Raw genomic sequence first — 12,500 nt, forward strand, 5'->3', positions numbered from 1 at the left:
CTTTCTGTCATCTTCCCCTTAACCAGAATTTTAAATGCATACCATTCCTCACCTGAGTGTCAGGCAAGGAATCACAACTATCAGGACATGAACTCATAACATAATATAAGTGTTATCCAGCCTCCTAAAGTCCAATACACCTTATTCAAAAATTTCCTTTTCACTTGATATTATTTATCTATCAATTCAAATATATCACATATATTTGTGTGAAAAAAAAAAAAATGTGTATGTGTATATATATATGTGTATATGTGTATATATATATATATATATAAATATATATTTATCATCATCATCACCATTAGGAGGCTAACGCTGATGGGGGTACATGGTTGCATCCACCCTTCATTTCCAGCCACGAGGGTCCCTCATTGCGAGTCTCCAGCCTTTAGCAGTTCAGCAGGGATATCACATATACCTGAGGCTTTCCCACTCTTCAGCTTGGAAATCACCATCCTAACCTCAGTTCCTTGCTGGTGGGTGGCTCTGGCAGAGGTATTGTGATATCACTTGTATCCAAGCTTACTGTTGGAGGGTCTACCTGGTACAGTTGCTTAAAATACTCAGCCCAACGTTCATGAACCCCAACATGATCTGAGATGATCTGTCCATCCACTAAGCGGACTGCAGTCATCTATGAGGAGGGCTTAAAGTTCAGCTTTCTCAGGGCTTGGTAAGAAGGGCAAGGGTCATTTAGCAAGAATTCAAGAAATGGCTTTAAACCTCTTCAGCAAAGTTCCTGATGAACTGCTCCTTGTTCCTTCTCAGCAGTGTCCGTGCCCTATACACCAAAGAGTGATGCAAGTCTTTATTGCCATTCAGCCAAGCCATGCTACATGCTTCAGTGGCCTCCAATGTCTCCAGGGAGACAAAATTTTGCCTTGCCCTCGGGGAATCCACACAGAGCAACTGCCATAGCAAACTCATGGACACACTCCTCCTGCATTCTGTCACATATCATTAAATGTTAACTTCAATGTGGTAGTTGAAATAATTTTTTAACAAGTTTATCGCTTTTTTTTTTTTAAAGATGAATGTTATTCTGGGGTTTGGTATCCATGTTCGCTCTGTGTGAGACCACCCTCACTCTCATTAACTGTCACTCACACACACACACACACACACACACACACACATTCACACACACACTCACTCATCCACACAGTACAAAAGACACCAAAACCTTCCATTGATAGGGTTTGTTGCTGTCGTATTTGCAGGCTTAAAAGATCTATGACGCATCTCTTTGCCTGCGAGTTTGTCAGTCATGATGTGTGACTTATATTCGTATTTTGCATACATTTCTTCTCTGCGTTATGAGATGTGGTTCAAATAAATCCTAAGGGTTTTGCCGTTGTTTCCCTTATTTACTCTCCTATCTATCAGAGATGGTTGGCAGTTCAAGCCAGGTCTTTGCGGTTCGCTTCTGACATCTCCCTCTTGTATTTTCTTCTTTAACTTTGTGAAAATAAAACAAAATCAAGAAAAAAAAGATGAAAATAACATAAAATTGAACATTAAAAACTGCAAATTATATAAATATCAGCTAGTGGCACTTAACACCCCTCTTCTCTGTTGTCTCTCTTTTCTCTTACTATATTGGCCCTTACGTGTATAATCTGGTTCAGTACCATGTCTGTCATGGTACTGAAGGAGGCCCTGCTGCAGAAATGGTCACCTTCAGACACTGTAGAAAACATCACCAGAAGATCGCCAGAAGCCTATAGACCAAGATGTTCGTCAGAGCAGGTATTAAGCTGCACATAAATACCGGGCGCCACCTGCCTTGACACCGCAGATCCAATTAAACTCCAGGAGCTTGTCAGCGTAGGTTTCAGCCGCCCTGAGATGCCGAAATGGATGCTTCCTGCCGGGGACATATGAGCATGCAGCCGAGAAGGACCTGGACGAGATCTGCGGGCACGTGCATTGGGTGAGTAAGCCGCAGAGTTAGGCCTGGACGAGGACTACGAGGAAGTCTGGATGAGTTCGAAGTCAAGGAGGACCTGTGCGAGACCTACGAGGACGCGTGGATGTCGAGGACAGACGGATTTACCAGGGACCAGGATGAAGATGACAACAAAGACGAGCAGCCACGAAGATGCACCAGGTACAGCACATGCGAGAATGAAGTGATTAACAAGTAAAGCACCAGCCAAGTTGGGTTACCCTTGAAGCTAATCTCAAAGTATCCCACAGAAGAACAGGGTCTGTCAGGCCCTCGAGTACTGTGAGATGACCAGAGATAACCTCGGCAAACCCCCAGGCACATTCGTCCTCCCTCAATCTGTCCAAATTGACCAGACCTGTCGTGATAAGTTAAGAGATGGGCCGAGGGCCTGCATGGAGACTCACCATGAGGGATCCTCGTGGCTGGAAACGAAGGGTGGATATAGCCATGCGCCCCCGTCGGCATTATGATGATAATATTTTTATATGTTATATATATATATACACATTTATATGTATGCACATTTAAACATGTATATAAATTTATATATAAACATTTCTATATGTTATATATATATAAACATTTATATACATATTATATATATATATATATATATATATATATATATTTATATATTCATATATATATATCTAGATTTTATATATGTATATATATATATATTATATATAAAATTTTATATGTATATAGAATTATATTTATATATATACACACACACACATATATATATATATAAATTTAAATATATATATATACATAAATATATACTATACATAAACATACATTTAAATATATATAGCTACACACACATGTACATATTTAACCATAATATATACATTTATTTACATTTATATAAATATACTTATAAATATATATACATATATATAAATATACTTATAAATATATATATATACATATATAACATATACATATATTTAATAACATATAATATATACATATATATAATATATATACATATAATATATACATATATATAATATATATACATATAATATATATATTATATATTTGCACATACATTATATATATAATAAAAATCACATTTAAACTATATATAATATATATCACATATAATATATTTATATACATATATATATACATATACACACACATACATACATGTCTATGTACACACACATATATGTATGTATGCATTTATGCATGTATATATGAATGTATTTATACATACATATAAATAGAAACATATAATCATATATATACATATATATATACACATTTATGTGTGTATGTATATGTATTTATATAATATATATACACATAAATATGTATATATATTATATAAATGAATATACATACACACATAAATGTGTTTGTTGTATGTATATATATAAATACACATACATATGTGTATATATAATATATACATGTGTGTGTGATATATATATATATATAGGGGCCCAGCCCATCTCTAGTTCCTCACGACAGGTTTGATCGATCTGCCCAAGCCACGACCTTCTCGGTCTTTCCACAGGCCTCCTCCATCCAGGGTTGTCTCGGACACAGACAACCTGATGGGCAGGATCATCCTGTGGGATGGCCAAGTAGCCAAGTGGCCATATAGTCTGAGTTGGCGATCACGGATTGTGCAAGTAACAGGTCCTGTACTGGTCTCACGGTGCAGCCGTTGGTTGGACACATGGTCCCGCCAACTGTACCCCATGATCCGGTGCAGGGATATGTTACAGAAGGCATCAAGATGAGATTCCAGAGCATAAGATAGTGTCCAAGTTTCACTACCATAGAGTAAAACTGGCAGTATCAGGGCCTTGAAAACACGTAACTTGGTCCTTCTGCACAGGTACCGACATCTCCAAATACTCTTGTCGAGAAATTTCATGACCCCTGCTGCCAGGCCAATCCGTCTACTGACTTCTTGGTCTGACAGCCCAGAGTCGTGAACTGCACTATCAAGGTATATAAAGCTCTTTGTGACTTTGATGTTTTCACCGCAAGCACGTACCGACTGGACAGGGTCTCCTAGCAGGCCCCCAAAATCCTGGATCTTGGTCTTGGAGACCTCTAGCCCCAGGGGCTTCGCTTCATTGCTAAATGCATCAAGAGCCGCCACTAGGGTTTCCAGAGATTCAGATAGAATGGCAAAATCATCAGCAAAGTCAAAGTCTGTAACCTTGATATTGCCCAGAGTTGCTCCACAGTGACTTTGGACAGTAACTCTACCCAGTATCCAATCCATGCAAGTGTTGAAAAGTGTTGGTGCTAGAACACAGCTTTGCCTCACGCCAGAACTAACAGGGAAGGAGGTCGACAGGGCCTCACCACACTTTACAGCACTTTCAGTGCCTGTATACAGGTTTGCTATTAATCCAACAATAATTCCTCTTTGCCTCAGGATCTCCCAGAGAGATTTGCGATGCACTGTGTCAAACGCCTTCTTGAGATCGATGTAGGCTGCGAGCCTACAGCAGTTTATTGTGGACTTACCAGGAGTGAATCCAGATTGCTCCAGTCATTGGTGGCTAAACAGGTGGTCCCTGATATGTCTCAGTAAGATGTGCGCGAGTACCTTGCCTGGTACATTGAGTAGTGTAATGCCTCGGTGATTGCTGCAGCCCCCCCGATCCCCTTTCCTCTTCCAGAGAGGGATGACCACACCCTTCAGCAGATCAGGGGGAAAGGTACCAGTCTGCCAGATGGCATTCAGGACTGCATGCAAGCCCCTTGACATAAGTTCTCCACCAGCCTTTAACAATTCGGCTGGGATGCCACAAACACCTGCTGCTTTACCACTCTTCAGCTTGGAGATCACCCCCCTGATTTCGGACAGGGAGGGTGGATCCTCGCTGATGGGTGGGTCTGGCAGAGGAGTCTCAACATTACCCGCATGTCGTCTGTGAGGAGGGCTTGGAGTTCAGCTTTCTCAGAGCTTGGTAGGCAGGACGAAGGTCATTTACTAGGAAATGGCTTTCGACCTCCTTTACAAGACTACTGATAAACTGTTCCTTATCCCTTCTCAACAGAGACTTAGTCCTGTGCACCAAAGAGCGGTGCAAGTTGCGATCCCCTGACAATCGAGCTGCACGACAAGCATCTGTGGCTTCCAGTGTCTCCTGCGAGATGGAATTCTGTCTTGTTCTTGGGCGTTGACCAATGGATTCCTGAGCTACATCAAGCGTTTCATGCTTGAAGGTATTCCACATAAGAACAGGGTCTGTCAGGCCCTCGAGTGCTGTGAGACGACCAGAGATAGCCTCGGTAAACGCCCGGGTACACCCGTCCTCCCTCAATCTGTCCAAATGAAACACCCTAGGGTATTCATTTGGGCGACGAGGGGTTCTAAAGTGGACCCGGAGAGTAGCCACAACTAATCTATGATCAGTTCCACAAAACTCAGCACTTTGATACACCCTGCAGTTCTGGAGGATCGATCTCCTAGGCCACTCTACCCGTATCGCTGTACCAAGTCCAACGATGCGGGTCAGAACGCTGATACCAGGAGCCAGAAATCCTCAATTTCTGGGACCTAGCAAAGTCACGGAAAAGGAGGCTATTCTCGCTGCCAGCGTCAGCTCCTGAGCCATGAGGACCGACAGACATCTCGTAGCCAGCTCGATCGCAGCCGGATACCACATTGAAGTCGCCCAGAACAATACGAATATCTCGCCAAGGACAACTGTCTGCCACAGATGCAAGTTTGGTGTAAAACATCTCTTTCACCTCAAGTTTATATACATCCGTAGGAGCATATACAGCAATAAGAGACATGAAGCCAAATGAGAGCTTCAGTCTCAATACCATAATATGCTCATTGACTGAGTGACCTCAACTACTGAGGGTTGAAGTCTGCTGGAGATGGCTATGGCTACTCCCTGGAGATGGTGGCCATCGCTGCGGCCCGACCAGTGGTAGGTTTAGCCACCCACACTAATCGTGCCGCTGCCAGGTCTTCTCACCTCCTGAGAGAGCAGCCACCTCAACTCTCAGCTGCTTCAATTCCCTCAATAATAGTGGTAACCGATCGTCCTGTCGCAGGGAACGGACGTTCCAAGCCCCCACCCTGACAGTCCGCCTGAGGTCTAACCTCGGGCAGTCACTCCGGGTGGGCGCCACCTCTGCCACCCCTACCGACGCCGCCCCATATAGAGGAGGTTGGCTGGCTGCAGGCCCCATAATCCCCCTGCAGGACTCCCTGGGGCTTTACCCCACTAGCATCACGCCAGGTTGGCGGCCGCTGGAACCCAGCTGGGATGGGGGGTAACCCCCCCTCCCCACCCGAGTCCTAGCGGTCACCAACCCAGAGGGACCCACAGCCCGCCTTACTTGCTGGGTGGGAGGGACTTTAGCCCTCCCCCCAGCACCAACAACTAAACGGTTTGTTGCCAGTGGTTATCTCGGGGAGGCCGACTGGCAAGGCTTGCCTCCCCACATCCACCCATTAACCCCAGGGGGCGCGGGGGCAGGAGTTCGTACGAAGCTAAGGCGTATCCATACATACATATATTAAGTATATATATATTGTATATATATAATATACACATATAATATATACATATATATAATATATACATATATATTATATATACATATATTTAATATATACATATAATATATACATATATATTATATATACATATATTTAATATATACATATAATATATACATATATATTATATATACATATATTTAATATATACATATAATATATACATATATATATGTACATACATACATATATATAAATATATATATGTATATATATATACATACACAACTGCACATACATATCACATAATATAATATATATCACATATAATATAAATATACATATATACATGTCGATGAACACACATTTATGTATGTATGCATTTATGCATGTATAAATGTAAATATTTATACATAAGTATATGCACATACATAAATATATAAATTTGTATATGTATTTATATATAGATACACACAAACACATGCACACGTGTGTGTGTATATGTATTTATATATATAAATATATTTATATATATACACACACAAATATAAACATATATGTATATATGTATACATATATAATCATCATCATCAGCCTGAATCAATTCACTGCAGGATGTAGCCCTCTCCCAATCTTTTCCAATTTTGTCTGTCCTGCATTCTTTGTTTCCAGTCTTGGCCTCAAAATTTCATTATTTCATCAGGCCATCTTGTCAGTGGTTTGGCCCTTGGCCTCTTTATGTTATCGATATCCGTCTGTAACTTTTTTTTTTTCTATCTGCCATCCTGTCTCTGGCATATATGACCTACACATCGCCATTTTTTCTTGTTGATGCGCCCAAGTACATCTTCCACTTTTTTTTCTGTTCCCTGATCCACAATGCCCTCATCTGATCTTTTAGGCTAATTCTCAGCATCAACCTTTCCATCCCTCTCTGTGCACTTATTAGTTTCCTCTCTAGTAATTAGATTGTAGTCCATTTCTGATCCATATGTCATAACTGGGAGGACGCATTGGTTAAATACCTTTCTTTTTAAACATTATGGTAAGGAGCCTCTTAGTATGTTATTGTGTCCGCTGAAAGTCACTCCAGCCTAGATTGATTAGTCACTTAATTTCCTCTTCGCTAGATGAAGAGAACAATATCATCTGCAAATCTTGAGATTGTTTAGGGATTTGTCTCCTATTTTGAACCCTTACCGTTCCATTCTAGCTTCTTGAATATTTCCTCAGAGCAAGTTGTAAATGGTTTTGGTGAGATCGTATCGCCCTAACACCTTTTTAAATTGGTATTTTAATGGTTTCTGTGTGAAGCTTGATGGTTGCTATCCCATCTTCAGGGCAAGTTGTTTTTTTTTTTTTTTTTTTAGATCCTTTCTATCCCTTTATGTATCAAAAAAAAAAAAAGCTTTCAAAGTTTATCCGTTGAGAAGGCATTTGCTAAAAAATTTGGCTAGTTTCACTGTTACAATTTCTCATGCATCTATTATAGTCTATACTAATTCTGTTTTCACCTGGAGTTTTCCCTCTCTCCATACCTTTGGGTGCTCTTTATATTTATTCTGTTGTGATGTTAGGTGGGTGCTTCATGCTCAGGGAGATGTGAAGTGATGGTGTGGTAGCCTATTTAGTGTTAAGTGCTTTGCATGCGTTTTCGCTTACAGTTGCCACTGCTGGCTAGCCTGGTGCGAAAAGGGAGCAGCTATGAATAAGACTACCCTGCCAGCTCAGAGCCTCTCCATCATCAAGAATTCTGCAGTGCCTCCTTGTGGCCACCATGGAAACTAGGTACCTTGCGGTCCTAGGCTGAACTGTGGAGGTTCTTGGAGCAGCAGGAGGCCCTAAAGGTACAGAGTCATGGTCCACCGGCGTGTGGAAATGCCTTGGCTTCGTACTAACTTCTGCCCCCATGCCCCCCAAGGGTTAATGCGCGGGTGTGGGGAGGCAGGCCTTGCTAGTCTGCCTCCCCGCATTAACCACTAGCATTGAAACATATAGTTGTTGGTGCTGGGGGGAGGGCAAAACTCCCTCCCACCCAGCAGGAACGGCGGGCTGTGGGTCCCTCTGGGTTGGCGACCGCTGGAACTCGGGTGGGGAGAGGGGGTTACCCTTCATTCCATCTGGGTCACAGTAGCCGCCAACTTAGGGTGATGCTTGTGGGGGAAAGCCCCAGGGAGCCCTGCAGGTGGATTATAGGACCTGCAGCAAGCCAACCTTGTCTATATGGGGCAGCGTCGGTAGGGGTGGCAGAGGTGGCGTCCACCGAGTGACTGCCAGAGGTTAGGCCTCAGGCGGGCTGTCAGAGTGGGGGCTTGGTACGTCCGTTCCTTGCGACAGGACGATTGGTTACCACTACTGTCGAGGGAGTTGAAGCAGCTGAGAGTTGAGGTGGCTGCTCTTTTGGAGGTGAGAAGACCTGGAAGCGATGGCCACCATCTCCAGGGTGTAGCCATAGCCATCTTATGCAGACTTCAACCCCCGGTAGTAGAGGTCACTCCAGTCGATTAGCGTATTATGGTATTGAGACTGAAGCTTTCACTTGGCTTCATGTATCTTATTGATTGTAAAGGGATTATATACCATATTAACTATTTTGTATAAATTGATTTGTTAACTGCTATATTGGGTTTATAGTAAGGACCTTATCAACCAAATTTTAAAATACTTGTAAAATATTGCTAAATATTTATGCAGAGTAAAGATGTATATTTACAGGTTTATTATTTTTGTTTAAAAGTAAGTTTCCTCGTACCCCCTTAGTGTAATGCGCATGCACGTAGGTGGGACGTGGATATTTCCCAATTTTGTTTGTTTTATGAAATTTGTAAATGTATATGGTGATGGTTATGACATCTTTTTATACTTACTTTTAATGAAAGCGAGAACATAATTAAGTAATAGGATTGATCCTATGACGAAATACACCAATGAAAGCAAAAGATCTTTTACATTGATGTATATGCCAAACTTCCATCTGTGGCAGTCCTCATGGCTCAGGAACTGATACTGGCAGCGAGAATAGCCTCCTGTTCCGTGACTTTGCTAGGTCCCAGAAATTGAGGATTTCTGGCGTTCTGACCCGCATCGTTGGACTTGGTACAGGGATATGGGTAGAGTGGCCAAGGAGCTCGACCACATCCTCGTTAGCACTCGGTGGAGGATCCTCTAGAACTGCAGGGTGTATCTGTGGAATCAGTTCTGTGGAACTGATCATAGATTAGTTGTGGCTACTCTCCGGGTCCACTTTAGAACCCCCCGTCACCCAAATTAACAGCCTAGGGTGTTTCATTTGGACAGATTGAGGGAGGACGAGTGTGCCCAGGAGTTTGCCGAGGCTATCTCTGGTCATCTCACACCACTCAAGGGCCTGACAGACCCTGTTCTTCTGTGGGATACCTTCAAGCATGAAATGCTTGATGCAGCTCAAGAATCCATTGGTGAACGCCCAAGAGCAAGACAGAATTCCATCTCGCAGGAGACACTGGAAGCCACAGATGCTTGTCGTGCGGCTCAATTGTCAATGGATCACAACTTACACCGTTCTCTGGTGCGCAGGACTAGGTCACTGTTGTGAAGGGATAAGGAACAGTTTATCAGTAATCTTGTAGAGGTTGAAAGCCATTTCTTAGTAAATTACCTTTGTCCTGCCTACCAAGCCCTGAGAAAGCTGAACTCCAAGCCCTCCTCACAGACGACTGCAGTCTGCTCAGCAAGTGGCCAGATAATCTCAGATCCTGATGGGGTGCATCTATGTTGGGCTGAGTCAGGGGGGCGATCTCCAAGCTGAAGAGTGGTAAAGCAGCAGGTGTTTGTGGCATCCCAGCTGATTTGTTAAAGGCTGGTGGAGAACTTATGGCAAGGGGCTTGCATGCAGTCCTGTCTGCCATCTAGCAGACTGGTACTATTCCTCCTGACCTGCTGAGGGAAAGGGGAAAGGGGATTGGTGGGACTGCAGCAATCACTGAGGCATTACACTACTCAGTGTACCAGGCAAGTTACTCGCACACATCCTACCAAGATGTATCTGAAACCACCTGCTGAGGCACAAAGGGCGGAGCAATCTGGACTCACTCGTGGTAAGTCCACAATAGACCGCATCCTGGGGCTTCGAGTCATTGTAGAGCGCCGTCGTGAGTTCGGATGTGGGCTGCTTGCAGCCTACATCGAACTCAAGAAGGTGTTTGATAAAGTGCATCACAAATCACTCTGGGAGATCCTGAGGCAAAGAGGAATTCCAACAAGTATTGTTGGATTAATAGAAAACCTGTATACAGGCACTGAAAGTGCTGTAAAGTGTGGTGAGGGCCTGTCGACCTCCTTCCCTGTTAGTTCTGGCGTGAGGCAAAGCTGTGTTTTTGCACCAACACTTTTCAACACTTGCATGGATTGGATACTGGGTAGAGCTACTGTCCAAAGTCACTGTGAAGCAACTCTGGGCAATATCAAGGTTACAGACTTTGACTTTGCTGATGATTTTGCCATTCTATCTGAATCTCTGGAAACCCTAGTGACGGCTCTTGATGCATTTAGCAATGAAGCGAAGCCCCTGGGGCTAGAGGTCTCCTGGACCAAAACCAAGATCCAGGATCTTGGGGACCTACTAGACCATGTGCAGTTGGTACATGCTAGCGGTGAAAATATCAGTCACAGAGAGTTTTATATACCTCGGTAGTGCAGTTCACGACTCTGGGCTGTCAGACCAGGAAGTCAGTAGACGGAGTGGCCTGGCAGCAGGAGTCATGAAATCTCTTGACAAGATGCCGGTACCTGTGCAGAAGGACCAAGCTACGTCTTTTCAAGGCCCTGATACTGCCAGTTTTACTATATGGTAGTGAAAATTGGATGCTATCTTGTGCTCTGGAATCTCGTCTTGATGCCTTTTGTAACAGATCCTTGCGCCGGATCATGGGGTACAGTTGGCAAGACCATGTGTCCAACCAATGACTGCACCGTGAGACCAGTACAGGACCTGTTACTTGCACAATCCGTTACTTGCAGGCGTTAGCTCCCAAATGATGATGATGATGTTAGCTATGTCTCTAATTACCGCATTCGCTCCTATCATTGGCTGTTCATTTGAGTTGTATATATCTCTGTAAAAGTCTTGCACTACTTTTATGATTTCATTCTTATTATGTCACTTTTACGTCTAGTTCTGTTTTCATGCTGGTACCTGAGATCAGTTTCATTTATTATTTAAGTATTGAATTTCCAAACATCTTCTCTCTTCTTTTTAATACTAATCTTTGTTAGTTCAACTAATTCTGCTTTGTCCCTGTTTGATTATACTTTCATAACTCTATGTTTTTGCATAAGCTGTTTAGTTTCGACCAAGAACTTCGCTCGACTTTCTTACTGCCTACATCAAGTACAGCTTCCTTTATTATGTCATTGAACTGTTTGTTGATTTGGTTAATGTTGAGATCTTTACCACTGAGAAGTGAATATCTGTTTTGGATGTTAAGGTTAAATTCTATTGCTCTGGACTTCAAGTTTATCAGGTTTTTGCATGAGTTTGTTCCTTTCCCTTCTGAGGTGTAATTCAATTTGGCCTCTGACCATTCTATGGTCATTGCCAACATATATTTTATTAACAACTTCCACATTTTTTACTTATTTAAAATTATGAAATCATTTTCATTTTTTATGTCATTCATCGACTTTTATGTCCACTTCCGCTCTAGTCTTTTTTTTTTAAGAATGTATTCATAATATTGAGTGAGTAAGCCTCTGTTCGATCGCTGCAGTAACCAGTAAAGCTATACATATGTTTATGCACATGTGTATACATACTTATCCTCAGCCTGAATCAATTTACTGCAGGACAAATATATATATATATATATATATATATATATATAAATATATATATATATACATACATATACATACATATACACACACATATATATATATATATATATACATATACATATATATGTACACATACATATATACACATACATATATATACATACATATATATACATACATATATATATATACATACATATATATATATACATATACACACATTCCACACTT

At 42.0% G+C, this 12,500-nt stretch overlaps 1 protein-coding gene across 2 annotated transcripts in view; it reads right to left on the reverse strand.

Moving 5' to 3' along the window:
• LOC125046110 (phosphatidylserine synthase-like) overlaps positions 1-12,500 on the reverse strand; it is a 75,316-nt gene that overhangs the window by 40,908 nt on the left and 21,908 nt on the right. The window lies entirely within an intron of this gene.

The sequence above is a fragment of the Penaeus chinensis genome, chromosome 38, assembly GCF_019202785.1.
Source record: "Penaeus chinensis breed Huanghai No. 1 chromosome 38, ASM1920278v2, whole genome shotgun sequence".
Classification (NCBI taxonomy): domain Eukaryota; kingdom Metazoa; phylum Arthropoda; class Malacostraca; order Decapoda; family Penaeidae; genus Penaeus; species Penaeus chinensis.